The sequence below is a fragment of the Spea bombifrons genome, chromosome 2, assembly GCF_027358695.1.
Source record: "Spea bombifrons isolate aSpeBom1 chromosome 2, aSpeBom1.2.pri, whole genome shotgun sequence".
Classification (NCBI taxonomy): Eukaryota; Metazoa; Chordata; class Amphibia; order Anura; family Pelobatidae; genus Spea; species Spea bombifrons.
In genome coordinates, this window is record NC_071088.1 from 139799908 (window position 1) to 139816488 (window position 16581).

The following is a 16581-nucleotide window of genomic DNA, read 5'->3' on the forward strand; positions in this document are numbered from 1 at the left end:
ACTGTCCCGCTTTGTGCAAGACAGTCCCGATTTTGCTACTCTTTGCCTTTTCAGGACAGAGGTAGAGCTCAGTGGGACAGCAATCAACACCGTAGGTTGTATACAGCGCATGCGCAGACACGCTAATTCCCAAGCTCCGGCCCCCCTTCCCGGCATTCTGATTCGCCGGTCGTTGAGAGGTATGGAAGTTGGAGCTCTTACACCCCAAAAATCACTTCTTCATGCTGCGAAATGGGCTGATTTCAGGGATATATATAGCTTTTTAACCCTTTCAGAGCCCGGCGGTTCAACTGTGACCACCGTTACTGCCGACCATGGCAGGCGCGATATCGCAAATGACGCTTACCGAAAAAAATGCGTTTCAACTGAATTTTTATGGAGTAAAAAAAAAATATGTATTTTATATACTATAATTATAAAAAAACACACAAAAAATAATACCAAAAATAAAGATTGGAGGAATAATCACAATAAACGATAAAATTCAGCGATACGGGTGTATTAGAATTTCGGGAAAGGGAAGGAGATAGAGTCCGCTCCTGTATCTCAGGTATGAGTGCATTGTACCGCGCCGCGGTATATGACGGTGCTATAATAATCAATAAGCGGTAATACTATTCACTAACATACAGGCTTCCTATACAGAATTTATCTCAGCAATAAAATCGCAGCCCTGTCCTCGCGTAATAGAAATGATTCGCAACACGGCTGTCCAGCGGGCTTTGACGCCGATTCACTCGACGGAGCTCGTCAGGAAACACTTAGTGCCGCACAGTTTAGTAAATCCAGGGCTTAATCCACGGATTACTTCCCACGAAGCTTCGCTAAACATCTCCCCGAGGACTGCGCGAGAGAGAGAGCCGCGGACGCTGCCGGGCGAAGGGCACACGCTGCGTGGGGTTTCTTTAGGGCACAGCGTGTCTTGGCGAAGACGCTCTGCCTACTGAGGACTCCAACTCCCAGCATGCACGATGGTCAGAGCTCAGAGCATGGAAAGCAGTTTAATTTATAAAGCCGTTCCCTGCTGTTTCTATACACATTATCGGGGCTTTTAGGGCTGTAGAACCCTGCGATCAGGGGGTATCAGGGGGGAGAGAGGGGCATCAGGGGAGGAGAGAGGGGCATCAGGGGAGGAGAGAGGGGCATCAGGGGAACAGAGAGAGAAAGGACTGGGTAAACTAAACAGGGGGTTCTATCACTATTTTTCATGCTTTCTTCTTTGGATGTTACGGGCAGACAGTCTACATAGAATATAAATATTTACAGTTGTAGTTTTTGCCCCATAATATAATATTTTCAGGCAGCTGCATATCATTTGTATGATTCTCACTCTGTTATCTGACCCCCAATCTACTAAACCCCCCCCAACTCCTACATACAGTGCCGGGGGGGGGGGTTATATTACTGTATACAGCGCTGGGGGGTTATATTACTGTATACAGCGCTGGGGGGTTATATTACTGTATGCAGCGCTGGGGGTTATATTACTGTATACAGCGCTGGGGGTTATATTACTGTATACAGTGCTGGGGGGTTATATTACTGTATACAGCGCTGGGGGGGTTATATTACTGTATACAGCGCTGGGGGGATTATATTACTGTATACAGCGCTGGGGGGTTATATTACTGTATACAGCGCTGGGGGTTATATTACTGTATACAGCGCTGGGGGTTTATATTACTGTATATAGCACTGGGGGTTATATTACTGTATACAGCACTGGGGGTTATATTACTGTATACAGCGCTGGGGGGTTATATTACTGTATACAGCGCTGGGGGGTTATATTACTGTATACAGTGCTGGGGGTTATATTACTGTATACAGTGCTGGGGGTTATATTACTGTATACAGCGCTGGGGGTTATATTACTGTATACAGCGCTGGGGGTTATATTACTGTATACAGCGCTGGGGTTATATTACTGTATACAGCGCTGGGGGTTATATTACTGTATACAGTGCTGGGGGTTATTACTGTATACAGTGCTGGGGGGGTTATATTACTGTATACAGCGCTGGGGGGGTTATATTACTGTATACAGCGCTGGGGGGTTATATTACTGTATACAGCGCTGGGGGTTATATTACTGTATACAGCGCTGGGGGTTATATAACTGTATACAGCGCTGGGGGGTTATATTACTGTATACAGCGCTGGGGGTTATATTACTGTATACAGCACTGGGGGGGGTTATATTACTGTATACAGCGCTGGGGGGTTATATTACTGTATACAGCGCTGGGGGGGTTATATTACTGTATACAGCACTGGGGGGTTATATTACTGTATACAGCGCTGGGGGGGTTATATTACTGTATACAGCGCTGGGGGTTATATTACTGTATACAGCGCTGGGGGTTATATTACTGTATACAGCGCTGGGGGGGTTATATCACTGTATACAGCGCTGGGGGGGTTATATTACTGTATACAGCACTGGGGGGTTATATTACTGTATACAGCGCTGGGGGGGTTATATTACTGTATACAGCGCTGGGGGTTATATTACTGTATACAGCGCTGGGGGTTATATTACTGTATACAGCGCTGGGGGGGTTATATCACTGTATACAGCGCTGGGGGGGTTATATTACTGTATACAGTGCTGGGGGTTATATTACTGTATACAGTGCTGGGGGTTATATTACTGTATACAGCGCTGGGGGGTTATATTACTGTATACAGCGCTGGGGGGTTATATTACTGTATACAGCGCTGGGGGTTATATTACTGTATACAGCGCTGGGGGGGTTATATTACTGTATACAGCGCTGGGGGTTATATTACTGTATACAGCGCTGGGGGGGTTATATTACTGTATACAGCGCTGGGGGGTTATATTACTGTATACAGCGCTGGGGGTTATATTACTGTATACAGTGCTAGGGTTATTACTGTATACAGTGCTGGGGGTTATATTACTGTATACAGCGCTGGGGGTTATATTACTGTATACAGCGCTGGGGGGTTATATTACTGTATACAGCACTGGGGGGTTATATTACTGTATACAGCGCTGGGTGGGTTATATTACTGTATACAGCGCTGGGGGTTATTACTGTATATAGCGCTGGGGGGGTTATATTACTGTATACAGCGCTGGGTGGGTTATATTACTGTATACAGCGCTGGGGGGTTATATTACTGTATACAGCGCTGGGGGTTATATTACTGTATGCAGCGCTGGGGGGTTATATTACTGTATACAGCGCTGGGGGATATTACTGTATACAGCACTGGGGGTTATATTACTGTATACAGTGCTGGGGGGTTATATTACTGTATACAGCACTGGGGGGTTATATTACTGTATACAGCGCTGGGGGTTATTACTGTATACAGCGCTGGGGGGGTTATATTACTGTATACAGCGCTGGGTGGGTTATATTACTGTATACAGTGCTGGGGGGTTATATTACTGTATACAGCGCTGGGGGGTTATATTACTGTATACAGCACTGGGGGTTATATTACTGTATACAGCACTGGGGGTTATATTACTGTATACAGTGCTGGGGGTTATATTACTGTATACAGCGCTGGGGGGGTTATTACTGTATACAGCGCTGGGGGGGTTATTACTGTATACAGCGCTGGGGGTTATATTACTGTATACAGCGCTGGGGGTTATATTACTGTATACAGTGCTGGGGGTTATATTACTGTATACAGCACTGGGGGTTATATTACTGTATACAGCGCTGGGGGTTATTACTGTATACAGCGCTGGGGGTTATTACTGTATACAGCGCTGGGGGTTATATTACTGTATACAGCGCTGGGGGTTATATTACTGTATACAGCGCTGGGGGTTATATTACTGTATACAGCGCTGGGGGTTATTACTGTATACAGCGCTGGGGGTTATTACTGTATACAGCGCTGGGGGTTATATTACTGTATACAGCGCTGGGGGATATTACTGTATACAGCGCTGGGGGGTTATATTACTGTATACAGTGCTGGGGGGTTATTACTGTATACAGCGCTGGGGGGTTATATTACTGTATACAGCGCTGGGGGTTATTACTGTATACAGCGCTGGGGGTTATTACTGTATACAGCGCTGGGGGTTATATTACTGTATACAGCGCTGGGGGTTATATTACTGTATACAGCGCTGGGGGAGTTATATTACTGTATACAGCGCTGGGGGGGTTATATTACTGTATACAGGGCTGGGGGTTATATTACTGTATACAGCGCTGGGGTTATATTACTGTATACAGCACTGGGGGTTATATTACTGTATACAGCGCTGGGGGAGTTATATTACTGTATACAGTGCTGGGGGTTATATTACTGTATACAGCGCCGGGGTTATATTACTGTATACAGCGCTGGGGGGTTATATTACTGTATACAGCTCTGGGGGGTTATATTACTGTATACAGCGCTGGGGGGTTATATTACTGTATACAGTGCTGGGGTTATATTACTGTATACAGCGCTGGGGGTTATATTATTGTATACAGCGCTGGGGGTTATATTATTGTATACAGCGCTGGGGGTTATATTACTGTATACAGCGCTGGGGGTTATATTACTGTATACAGCGCTGGGGGTTATATTACTGTATACAGCGCTGGGGGATATTACTGTATACAGCACTGGGGGGTATATTACTGTATACAGCGCTGGGGGGGTTATATTACTGTATACAGCGCTGGGGGTTATATTACTGTATACAGTGCTGGGGGGTTATATTACTGTATACAGCGCTGGGGGTTATATTACTGTATACAGCGCTGGGGGTTAAATTACTGTATACAGCGCTGGGGGATATTACTGTATACAGCGCTGGGGGTTATATTATTGTATACAGCGCTGGGGGTTATATTACTGTATACAGCGCTGGGGGTTATATTACTGTATACAGCGCTGGGGGTTATATTACTGTATACAGCGCTGGGGGATATTACTGTATACAGCACTGGGGGGTATATTACTGTATACAGCGCTGGGGGGGTTATATTACTGTATACAGTGCTGGGGGGTTGTGATGTAATAATCTTTTTTAGGGGGGTTTAAAGCAGATGCCAAAAACAAGAAGCTGCGGCCGCATTTATCCAGCCGGTGGTCGTGCAACACAATCCAGCTCTCTGTTAAATGTTAACTCCCAGGACCCTCAGCCATATTGTGCAAGAACTTCTACTGCGTTGCATTTTTACAACGTGCTCACCGATGATCGTGGAAATTGTAACAGAATTACATTTCTGCATCAGTCCCATTAAATCACACAGATTCCGGGGTGTAAATCCCTCAACACCCTCAATCCAGATTACATTAACAACAACAAAAAAAAATCACTAAATAAGGGATTAACCGCTTCCGCTGAGCTGCCGCTGTCTGTAACCCATTGTGTGCCAGGAAACAAGATGCACAGAGACAGAGAGACACACAGAGACAGAGAGCCAGACACACAGAGTAAACATGGCCGAGGAAGAGACATCTCAACAACATGCAGAGAGCGCTCTGTTTAGACACGTCTGTCTTTATTATCCTGCTGGAGGGGGTAATAATAACAGCCCCCGCAGGGCGCCGGGGAAGCCCCCACTGCATTCTTGGTATAAACGTGCGAGGCGTGTATCCACCTGTCCTGTGCGCGCAGCCAGACACGCCACAGAGTAGAGATGGAACGCTGAGCTGGACGTGGAAGGGTTAAGAGAAAAATTCAACACATTTTCTATTTTTGGAAGAATTTCAATGATTTTTTTTTTTTTGAAGCAGATGGGGAACAAAATTAGATATTTTAAGAACATTTTATTCTCACGTCAAATGGTGCAAAAACAAAAAATAAAACACCGGGGTCCCCGCCACCACCCTGTGTCTGTTATCTGTTACTCCCAAGTGTCCCTGTTTAGTTTGGCCAGTCCCTCTTTCCTCCCCTGATGCCCCTCTTTTCTAGGAGGTCAGAATTGTACAGGGTCACCGTCCCCAAGGCTGGGTCCCCCTGTTTGAGGGCTGAGGAATCACCAGTCAGTCCCTCATACGGATCGCACTCAGCTATCCACGGATCAGTCAGACCACCATTCGTAGTAAAACAAGAACTTTATTTACAAACACACAGAACTTTATATACAATCTCCATTCACTGTGCACCGAACCCAACCCCCAATCCCATCACTCACATCCCATCACAAATCCCATCAGTATACAGGGGATGTATCAGGTGAGGGGATTAAGGGATACAATGGGTTCCCCCACCTGTGTTATCCCCCCTGTAGTGCGGGGGGCCATCGGGGCAGACAGGCAGGGCCGGCCTTAGGGGTGTGCAACCTGTGCGACCGCACAGGGCGCCATGGTAGCAGGGGCGCCTGTCAGGGACTTAACTTAAAACATCGTTTTTTTTTAAACTTTATTTAATATCATTCAAAAAACGATGCTTTAATCTAAGTCCCGGCGGCAGAGCGAGAAGACAGATTCCTCCCGCTCTCACCACAGGACTCCGGTAACAAGGTAAGTGTGTGGGGGGGGGTAGTTTTAAGGGGCAGGGGGGGTAGTTTTAAGGGGCGGGGGGTAGTTTTAAGGGGCAGGGGGGGTAGTTTGAAGGGGCAGAGGGGGGGTAGTTTGAAGGGGCAGAGGGGGGGGTAGTTTGAAGGGGCAGAGGGGGGGTAGTTTGAAGGGGCAGAGGGGGATGTAGTTTGAAGGGGCAGAGGGGGATGTAGTTTGAAGGGGCAGAGGGGGGGTAGTTTGATGGGGCCGAGGGGAGGGGTAGTTTGAAGGGGCAGAGTAGTTTGAAGGGGCAGAGGGGAGGGGTAGTTTGAAGGGGCAGAGGGGAGGGGTAGTTTGAAGGGGCAGAGGGGAGGTGTAGTTTGAAGGGGCAGAGGGGAGGGGTAGTTTGAAGGGGCAGAGGGGAGGGGTAGTTTGAAGGGGCAGAGGGGAGGGGTAGTTTGAGGGGGCAGAGGGGGGTGTAGTTTGAAGGGGCAGAGGGGAGGGGTATTTTGAAGGGGCAGAGGGGAGGGGTATTTTGAAGGGGCAGAGGGGAGGGGTATTTTGAAGGGGCAGAGGGGAGGGGTAGTTTGGAGGGGCAGAGGGGAGGGGTAGTTTGGAGGGGCAGAGGGGAGGGGTAGTTTGAAGGGGCAGAGGAGAGGGGTAGTTTGAAGGAGCAGAGGGGAGGGGTAGTTTGAAGGGGCAGAGAGGAGGGGTAGTTTGAGGGAGGTAGTTTGAAGGGGTAGTGGGGGGGGCGCCAGAGGAGTAGTCCACACAGGGCGCCACAACGCCTAAGGCCGGCTCTGCAGACAGGGCTGTGCTGGCTGATTAAGAGCCCCAGCCGGGTTACCCGATCGTCTCTTTGAAGGCAGGAGCTGCAGCCACATTCAGTCTCTGGGACGGTTACACAATAAACACACAATATAAAATATTACCGGGTCACGGGATACGGCACCGGACACAAAAGCGCTCCGTTACCCGGCTACACTTTACACGAACATATGAGCCGGCTAGCCTGGCCCTGTCACAAGAATGCTTGCTGGCTATGAGGGTATCGCAGGGTTCTACTGCCCTAAAAGCCCCGATAATGTGTATAGATGTCTTCCGTGGATAGTTTGCCGCTGGATATCTAAACCTTGCAGGGGTTTATCACGAAATAGCAAGCTGCAGCAAAACGTCTCAGACCCAACCCTAACCAAACATAATATCAGCCTCTATGGCGAGAGAACACATCTTAAAGGTGCTGTCCCACTTACACAAATTATTGCACTTGTAAAAAAAAACCTTATCATTTCTGTCAGGATGTAAATAAGCAGAACAGCCTCCCAGCAGAGGTGGTAGAGGGTAATACAGCGAGGGGATTAAACATGCGAGGGATAGACATACGGCTCCTGAATCTAAGACGAGGCCAACGACTGATTAAGGTTTGAGTCTTTACAGCAGGAGGAACGGGCAGAACAGACGGGGGCCGGATGGGGCCGATCTGCCGGTGGATTCTATGTTTTTATTCTTTTCAGTAGAAATTCTTTAGAAGTGTTTTCAGTTTCTATGGCAACAAACTCTCATTGCCGTTCTTTTTTTTTTTTATCATGTGAGAGGGGTCCCCAGAAACAAATAGAAACACATTTTAGACGAAGTTACATTTGAGAATTTCCCGGACGGTAATCGTCAGGAACGCTAGAAACGCCCGGAACGCGATATTTTGTTACAAAGATCACATTTGGTGGAGCAGGTGAGAAAATTCTCTTAAAGGGACGCTGCAGAGCCTCGCAACGGAGAACGCCTATAAAAAGAGTCTCAAATTAGAGAAAGAGGGCAGATGCATGTGCAATGGTGCTAAAGGGTTAATTTAAAGGAGACACCCGTAACCATCGTATGGGGGGTCCCATTAACCACTTGCTCCTCTCTCCTCTGGAGCCTCTGCTCTTCATTCTCTTTTCCTCCTCTGTTACCGCAGCTCCTCTTTTGGAGCCCAGAGCCACCTCGGGCCGGCAACGCTCTAATCTGCCCTTCCTCTCGCCTTCTCTTCTAACTGTCTCTCTGGACGGCATCTCACTACCCGAAGCTCAACATCTCCAAGACCGAGCTTCTGGTTGCTCCCTGGTCTCCTCTCCTCTCTTCCCGACATCTTTGGCCATTGTTGAGAATCTTTCGATGAGCCCAACAGCTGAAGTTTGCCGTCTCTCTTCCCTCTCTCACCGCTCTTCACTCGCCGCCCCCAGACCCTCCAGAATGAAATTCAAACTCCTGACCTACAGAGCCCCTACCTGCCCCCCACGCCCCCGCCATCTCCCGGCCCTTATCTCCTAATGCTCTTCTGCCGTTATCACCTCCTATCTCCTCCTTCGCTGGCATCTCCAGGATGTCTCTATTCTTTGGAAATCTCAGACTCTCCCCTACTTACTCAAAACACTCAATGACAACCCACTCAAGGGCGACGCTTACAATCTGTCCTCCCAATACTCCCCATCCTGAAGAAACCATCAGTCATCCCCACTCCTGAGATCTCTGGCCGCTGACTTCCCTGCGTTGCTCTCGCTACAATCAAACCCTCCTCACCCGAGCAGCTCCTCTCCTTCGGTCTCATTCACCATCAACCTCGTAATAGATTGTAAGCTCCCAGGAGCAAGGCCCTCTCTTCAGTACCACTATGTCTTAAGATCATGCCCGGACCGGCCATCCGGCACCCAACACACGTGAGAGCATAGCTGTCGGCCACATTTATATCACCGCTCGGCCTCTGGCCTTAAAGTGACAGCGTCGCCACAATCACATGGACAAGAATGATGAGCTGCTTGTCCTCCAATCTTAAGACCACCCAACAATTAATGAGACCCCCTCGAAGCTTTTAGCTTATCTCGCTTGTGTCTTTTGTTTGCCAATCACTTATTTAGTTTACAAGTAAAGGAATGATTAGCTTCTGATGGGGGGGGAGAATCAAAGGCTGCTTAATCCAATCAACAACAATCAGCAACTTAATAGGGCAGAGATAACTTAATGGGGAGGAATAATCAAATTGATCTTGAGAACAGGACGTTAAGATGGCTGCTCCGGGTATAAACGAAGGATGATAACGCATGATCTCAGGTCTAACGCACCAGTCATGACCCCAGCATTGTTACGTTCTGAGCCAGGAAACCTTTGCCAGGAGATATTGTTCTATACATCCGCTAGTAACACGCATAGAACATTCACGGTGCTGTACTCTCCCCCGGAGGAAAGACTGGAGAGAGAGAAGGGGAGAGAAAGAGAGAGAGAAGGGGATGGGAATGAAAAGAGAGAGAGAGAGAGAGAGAGAGAGAAGGGGATGGGAATGAAAAGAGAGAGAGAGGAGGGGATGGGAATGAAGAGAGAGAGAGAAGGGGATGGGAATGAAGAGAGAGAGAGAAGGGGGTGGGAATGAAGAGAGAGAGAGAGAGAGAGAAGGGGATGGGAATGAAGAGAGAGAGAGAGAGAAGGGGATGGGAATGAAGAGAGAGAGAAGGGGATGGGAATGAAGAGAGAGAGAGAGAAGGGGATGGGAATGAAGAGAGAGAGAGAGGGGGGATGGGAATGAAGAGAGAGAGAGAGAGAGAAGGGGATGGGAATGAAGAGAGAGAGAAGCGGATGGGAATGAAGAGAGAGAGAAGAGAGAAGGGGATGGGAATGAAGAGAGAGAGAGAGAGAAGGGGATGGGAATGAAGAGAGAGAGAAGCGGATGGGAATGAAGAGAGAGAGAAGGGGATGGGAATGAAGAGAGAGAGAAGGGGACAGGAGAGAAGAGAGAGAGAAGGGGACAGGAGAGAAGAGAGAGAGAGCGAGAGAGAGAAAGAAGGAGACGGGAGAGAAGAGAAGGGGATGGGAGAGACATGTAAATACATAAAGGGATTTAAAAAGAAACGTTACAAGAAGAGAACAGAATCTAAAAGTGAAGGGTCAGACGATGAGATGGTTTTACTTTACTGAGAGGGTGGTAGATAAGTGGAACAGCCTCCCAGCAGAGGTGGTAGAGGGTAATACAGTGAGGGGATTAAACATGCATGGGATAGACATACGGCTCCTGAATCTAAAACGAGACCAACGACTGATTAAGGTTTGAGTCTTTACAGCAGGAGAAACGGGCGACTAGAGGGGGGCCGGATGGGGCCTTAGATCTCATTTTAGATTCAGGAGCCATATGCCTATCCCATGCATGTTTACATTTCCTTACTGTTGACTTTTACTATTTCTGCTGGGAGGCCATTCCACTTATCTACCACCCTCTCTGTAAAGTAACGTATACCCTGACCATAATTGCCTGATGCCTTTAATATTCAGGTAGCAAAATTGTTATTTACAGAATATTACACATGCAGATGTTATTGCACCCATTTCTCTACCGGAAAACCAAACCTTCTATTCCACAATCTACATTCCTTTTCCACCAAAAAAAAAAAGAAGTTGTTTTTACCGAAGACCACCTTCCAGCGGATGAGGTAGAATCAAAGATGGCTGCGCCTAATGTACCCATACAGCTGCCTCGATGAAATATATTGACTTATTTTTTACATGCGTTGCTAATTGAAAAGGTGCCGTTGGCGTTGATGCTTCGCGTTCTTATCATTTATTGACTGATATAGCGCCGTCACATTCCATGGCGCAGTACAATGGGATTCGAAGCATTGGGCGGGGTGAGAATTATTCCCCCTGCTCCATGTACCCACAAGGAGACCAGCAACACAAATGCGTATATATATATATATATATATATACACCCATAACAACCGTATAGATATATAATATATAGGTATATAACGTATATATAAGGTACCAACGAGCCGGGATTAGCGCACAGGACGGGCAGCAGGCTCGGGCTTCTAATGGATCAGTAATGGCAAATTCTTGCTAGCCACCTGCAGGCCCTGACAATGCCCGGATCCCTACGGCCCGGCGGGTCTTTCATGTTTCGTGCTCTGAGCTTAACCTTAAATTCTCTCGGCTGGAGCCATTTTTAGAAGCAGATAATCCGGCAGCACACGTGGATTCAAAGTCCTGAAAACAATCAAGTGCGAGTACATCTGAAAGGTTCCTCGGGCTCTGGCGGCCCAGCAGAGCATACGAATAAAAATAATGATCACAATTATTCTTAATACGTAAATAATAATACATGTTATTTCTATAATAATAACAACTATAATGTATTATTATTATTATTATTATTATTATTATTAAAAATAACATAAAAAGCCATCACAATACTTCACAGATCAGAGCTGAAATATTATGCCTATAAGACACGAGCTCCCACCCAGACAAAAGCCTCCGCTGGTTACCCATCTATTCATCCCAGATAGGAAGGGGTTAAAGCCATTTTCACACAACGCTATGTAATAACAGGACTAATTAATAGCATTTTTTTTTTTACATTTTAATGTTTAATTCAGTTGTTTATGAATGTTCTTCATTAGAGTAATATTTTATCTGGAACAGATAAATCATTATTATATTATTATTTATATAGAGCCAATACAGCCCATGCATTAATATATATATAATATAGATAATAATATATACGTGTTATAGATATATAGTGGGTAAGGGGGTAGAATGTAATATAGGGGAGAGGAATGATGGTCTACTCCTTCTACCAATGCCCCTTTCTGTCTGCATCTTATGAATACATCTTCACCCCTGGTGGGGTGGTTAATAGAAGGTGTCAGGTCAGAATTTCTAACACAAGTGTAAAGGGTTAAACGGGACACCAGCTAGAGGAGCGTGGTGGGGATGCTTAGGGAGAGGTGGTAGCACATGAGGCAGAGAGGAAGTCACCATGACATCGGCTCAGGTGGGAATGCCAGGTGGGCACCAGGGATGAAGGGCAGGACTTACCTCCAATACTGCAGGTTCCAGGCAACTTCCCTCTGCCCCCGGGGGTATCTTTATTCCCAGCGCATGGGACTCATCCAGAGTCACCGGAGCCCCCCCCTCCAGGGGATCAGAGGGGCTGGGGGGTGATGTCAGGGCCACCGGTGGACGGTTTGAAAGGAGCTCCAGGCTCGGGATCCAAGCTTTGTTTGCGGTGTTACAGGGAATCCAGCTGCGGTTCAGCCCGGATCTCACATGGGTGGGGGGCAGGTGAGGTCAGGATGCGGTGTTACAATGTATCCAGCTGCCGGGGCACCCTGATCTCACACTGCTACAATGTATCCAGATGCCGGGGCACCCTGATCTCACACTGCTACAATGTATCCAGATGCCGGGGCACCCTGATCTCACACTGCTACAATGTATCCAGCTGCCGGGGCACCCTGATCTCACACTGCTACAATGTATCCAGCTGCCGGGGCACCCTGATCTCACACTGCTACAATGTATCCAGCTGCCGGGGCACCCTGATCTCACACTGCTACAATGTATCCAGCTGCCGGGGCACCCTGATCTCACACTGCTACAAAGTATACCTGGGGTTCCAGCCCAGTCCCGGCATGGGAGGGCAGGCAGTGTCAGGATGCAGTGTGCAGTGCAGGAAGCCTCAGTCTAATGCACTGAGAGCTGAGAGGGGAGGAATAAGCCAAGGACAAGCCCCACCCCCTCCAACTAGAGTGACAGGGGCAGAGTCTGGCCCAGACCACGCCCTCTCCAATGATACACAACCTGCTTTTAAAGAGACAGAGCTCAGGCTACATGGAATTAAGGAACACTTGCTAATTATTAACAGGGCTATTGTGGTAAACAAGTGCAGTCAACCTTTGGATTCCTGCTGCCCCCATCATGCTCAGCCAGGTAAACCGAGGATTATTTGGGCACAAAAAGCCCATGGAACTCCATGATCTAAACCCCCATCATGCTCAGCCAGTAACAGGAAGATTATCCAAGCATAAAAAGCCTGTAGGATATACAACACTCAGCATGTTTTGCTTCTCAGACGTGGCTGAGGGTTATGGGAGTGGCGGTTCACAGCAGTTAGAGTTGTAAGAAGATGCATCTGGTTCATTAAAGCCTCTCTCCTGCAGAAGACTTGTTATTAACCCTTAAAAGAGGCTGTCAGGCTCATGGCCCTGATTACACCAGAGCATCTCAACATGGATCCTACTCCAAGGTATTTTACTCTTACAAGATCTACTAGACAAACAACATGACTCCTTATCGTACTGCCTGTGGGAAACAATAGACTACCTCAGTCTTAATTACTCAGGAGGATCATCTAACCAATCAAAGTCTATGGAGGACCAGACTTCATTAGCATCGCCATATAGCATCAGCTCAGTGTGGTGAGCCGGGAAAATCACCCAAAATATCACATGACCCACAACTGGGGTTATATTACTGTATATAGCGCTGGGTGGGGGGGGGGTTATATTACTGTATACAGCGCTGGGGGTTATATTACTGTATACAGCGCTGGGGGTTATATTACTGTATACAGCGCTGGGGGGTTATATTACTGTATACAGCGCTGGGGGTTATATTACTGTATACAGTGCTGGGGGTTATTACTGTATACAGCGCTGGGGGTTATATTACTGTATACAGCGCTGGGGGTTATATTACTGTATACAGCACTGGGGGGTTATATTACTGTATACAGCGCTGGGGGTTATATTACTGTATACAGCGCTGGGGGGTTATATTACTGTATACAGCGCTGGGGGGTTATATTACTGTATACAGCGCTGGGGGGTTATATTACTGTATACAGCGCTGAAATGTCAGACCTCCACTTATACTAACAGAAAGCTTGGATAAAGCATTCTGCTGCTTCTCTTGGAGGAACATGTGACAAAAACATCAAAAATCTGACATTGTTTTGATAAAAGTCTTCTGTTTTGTGGGTGGAAGATACTTTCTCCGGAGTTCGCCTGAAGATCTGGAATTCATTTATATTTTACGCTGAATAATCATCTTTCAGCATTTGCCTCCACGTGAGGTGCTTGTCATCTGTCATTCGGGTTTTCATTAATACCGTTTTGTCACAGTACACCCCAGCGGAAATGATGTAACAGATATTTAGTGACACATTATGATGTCACTGCAGTGAAATTTATTGTTACACGTGCCACGGAGACAGATGAGCTGCTTGCTTCAGTTCTGCATAAACTCAAATTCTCATTAATGTATCGCGTCAATAAAATCATCAAACATTACCTCATCCGTATGAAGCCTCATTCATACAACATAGCTGTGCGGACAGCGTTATACCGCGGCACGAGAATATCCGTCCTCCATGTGATCCAATCAGTGTCACCTTCTCTTTCTATGTTGTTAAGGGGAACTATTTATAATATAACCCCCCCAGTGCTATATAATATAACCCCCCCAATGCTATATACAGTAATATAACCCCCCAGCGCTATATACAGTAATATAACCCCCCAGCGCTGTATACAGTAATATAACCCCCAGCGCTGTATACAGTAATATAACCCCCCTAGCGCTATATACAGTAATATAACCCCCCAGCGCTGTATACAGTAATATAACCCCCCAACGCTATATACAGTAATATAACCCCCAGTGCTGTATACAGTAATATAACTCCCAGCGCTGTATACAGTAATATAACCCCCAGCGCTATATACAGTAATATAACCCCCAGCACTGTATACAGTAATATAACCCCCCTAGCGCTATATACAGTAATATAACCCCCAGCACTGTATACAGTAAAATAACCCCAGCGCTATATACAGTAATTTAACACCCCAGCGCTGTATACAGTAATATAACCCCCTAGCGCTGTATACAGTAAGATACCCCCCAGCGCCATATACAGTGATATAACCCCCCAGCACTGTATACAGTAATATAACCCCCTAGCGCTGTATACAGTAATATAACCCCCCTAGTGCTGTATACAGTAATATACCCCCCAGCGCTATATACAGTAATATAACACCCCAGCGCTGTATACAGTAATATAACCCCCTAGCGCTGTATACAGTAATATACCCCCCAGCGCTGTATACAGTAATATAACCCCCCAGCACTGTATACAGTAATATAACCCCCAGCGCTGTATACAGTAATAACCCCCCAGCGCTGTATACAGTAATATAACCCCCCAGCGCTGTATACAGTAATATAACCCCCAGTGCTGTATACAGTAATAACCCCCCAGCGCTGTACATGGGTGTAGGAACCCCTAAAAATCTGGGGGGGCAGCATTTTCCCCCATCAGATCCCCACTTTCTCACACTATCTACCCCCTCTCCCCCCTCTCACACTTCCTTACTATCTACCCCCCTCCCTACCTTCCCTTCTCACTAGCTACCCTCTCCCTACCCTCCCTTCTCACTAGCTACCCTCTCCCTACCCCCCCTTCTCACTAGCTACCCTCTCCCTACCCCCTCCTTCTCACTGTCTACCCCAGGGGTGTCCAAGTTTTTTCTGCAGTGGGCCACTTCATCAGAATTGTATACGTGCGCGGGCCGCACTCATTTTTCACTGTGAGAAAATATGGCCTTTAATAAAATATGCAGATTAAAATAAAGTAAATGACACAAAACGTTTACTTTTCCTCTCACTGATTTCTGGGCCTAGAAAGTTTTGTGACTACAAATTCAGGACTCAGGATAATTAAAAATGAAATAGTTCTATTTATTCTAGGGATGCACCAAAATGAAAATTCCGGACCAAAACATTCACGGTTCATTCAAAACCGAAAATGACCCCCCACCTTTAAAAATAATAATAAAAACTCACATTTTTAATAAAAGTAGGTAACACACCACAATTGGACAAAAAAATTAGAAATATGACTTGGCATGATAGGAGTGTGATTGCTAACAGCAATCACACTCCTATCATACCCAGGCAGCCAGTACATGCTGGTACAGGGTGGTGCAGACCCCATACTGCTGGCAGCATCAATACACAAGGGGGGCAGCTAGCTATGTTTCAGCATGTACTGGCTGACTTGGCATGATAGGAGTGTGATTGCTAACAGCAATCACAGTCCCATCATGCCTAGGTTCCAGCACTTACACATCCAACCAGTAAATGTAACATCAATACACAAGGGGGGGGCAGCTAGCTATGCTGTAAATGTACAGCATCAATACACAAGGGGGGCAGTTAGCTATGTTTCAGCATGTACTGGCTGACTTGGCACGATAGGAGTGTGATTGCTAACAGCAATCACAGTCCCATCATGCCTAGGTTCCAGCACTTACACATCCAACCAGT

The 16581-nt window shown here is 46.8% G+C and overlaps 1 protein-coding gene across 2 annotated transcripts in view; it reads right to left on the minus strand.

Moving 5' to 3' along the window:
* Positions 1–12351, minus strand: part of GDPD5 (glycerophosphodiester phosphodiesterase domain containing 5) — a 69701-nt gene extending 57350 nt beyond the window's left edge. For both annotated transcript variants that reach the window (XM_053456717.1, XM_053456716.1), the window contains exon 1: positions 12286–12351. The gene's annotated coding sequence lies outside the window, so the exon portion shown is untranslated. The remainder of the gene's footprint in view (positions 1–12285) is intronic.
* Positions 12352–16581: the final 4230 nt, after the last annotated feature.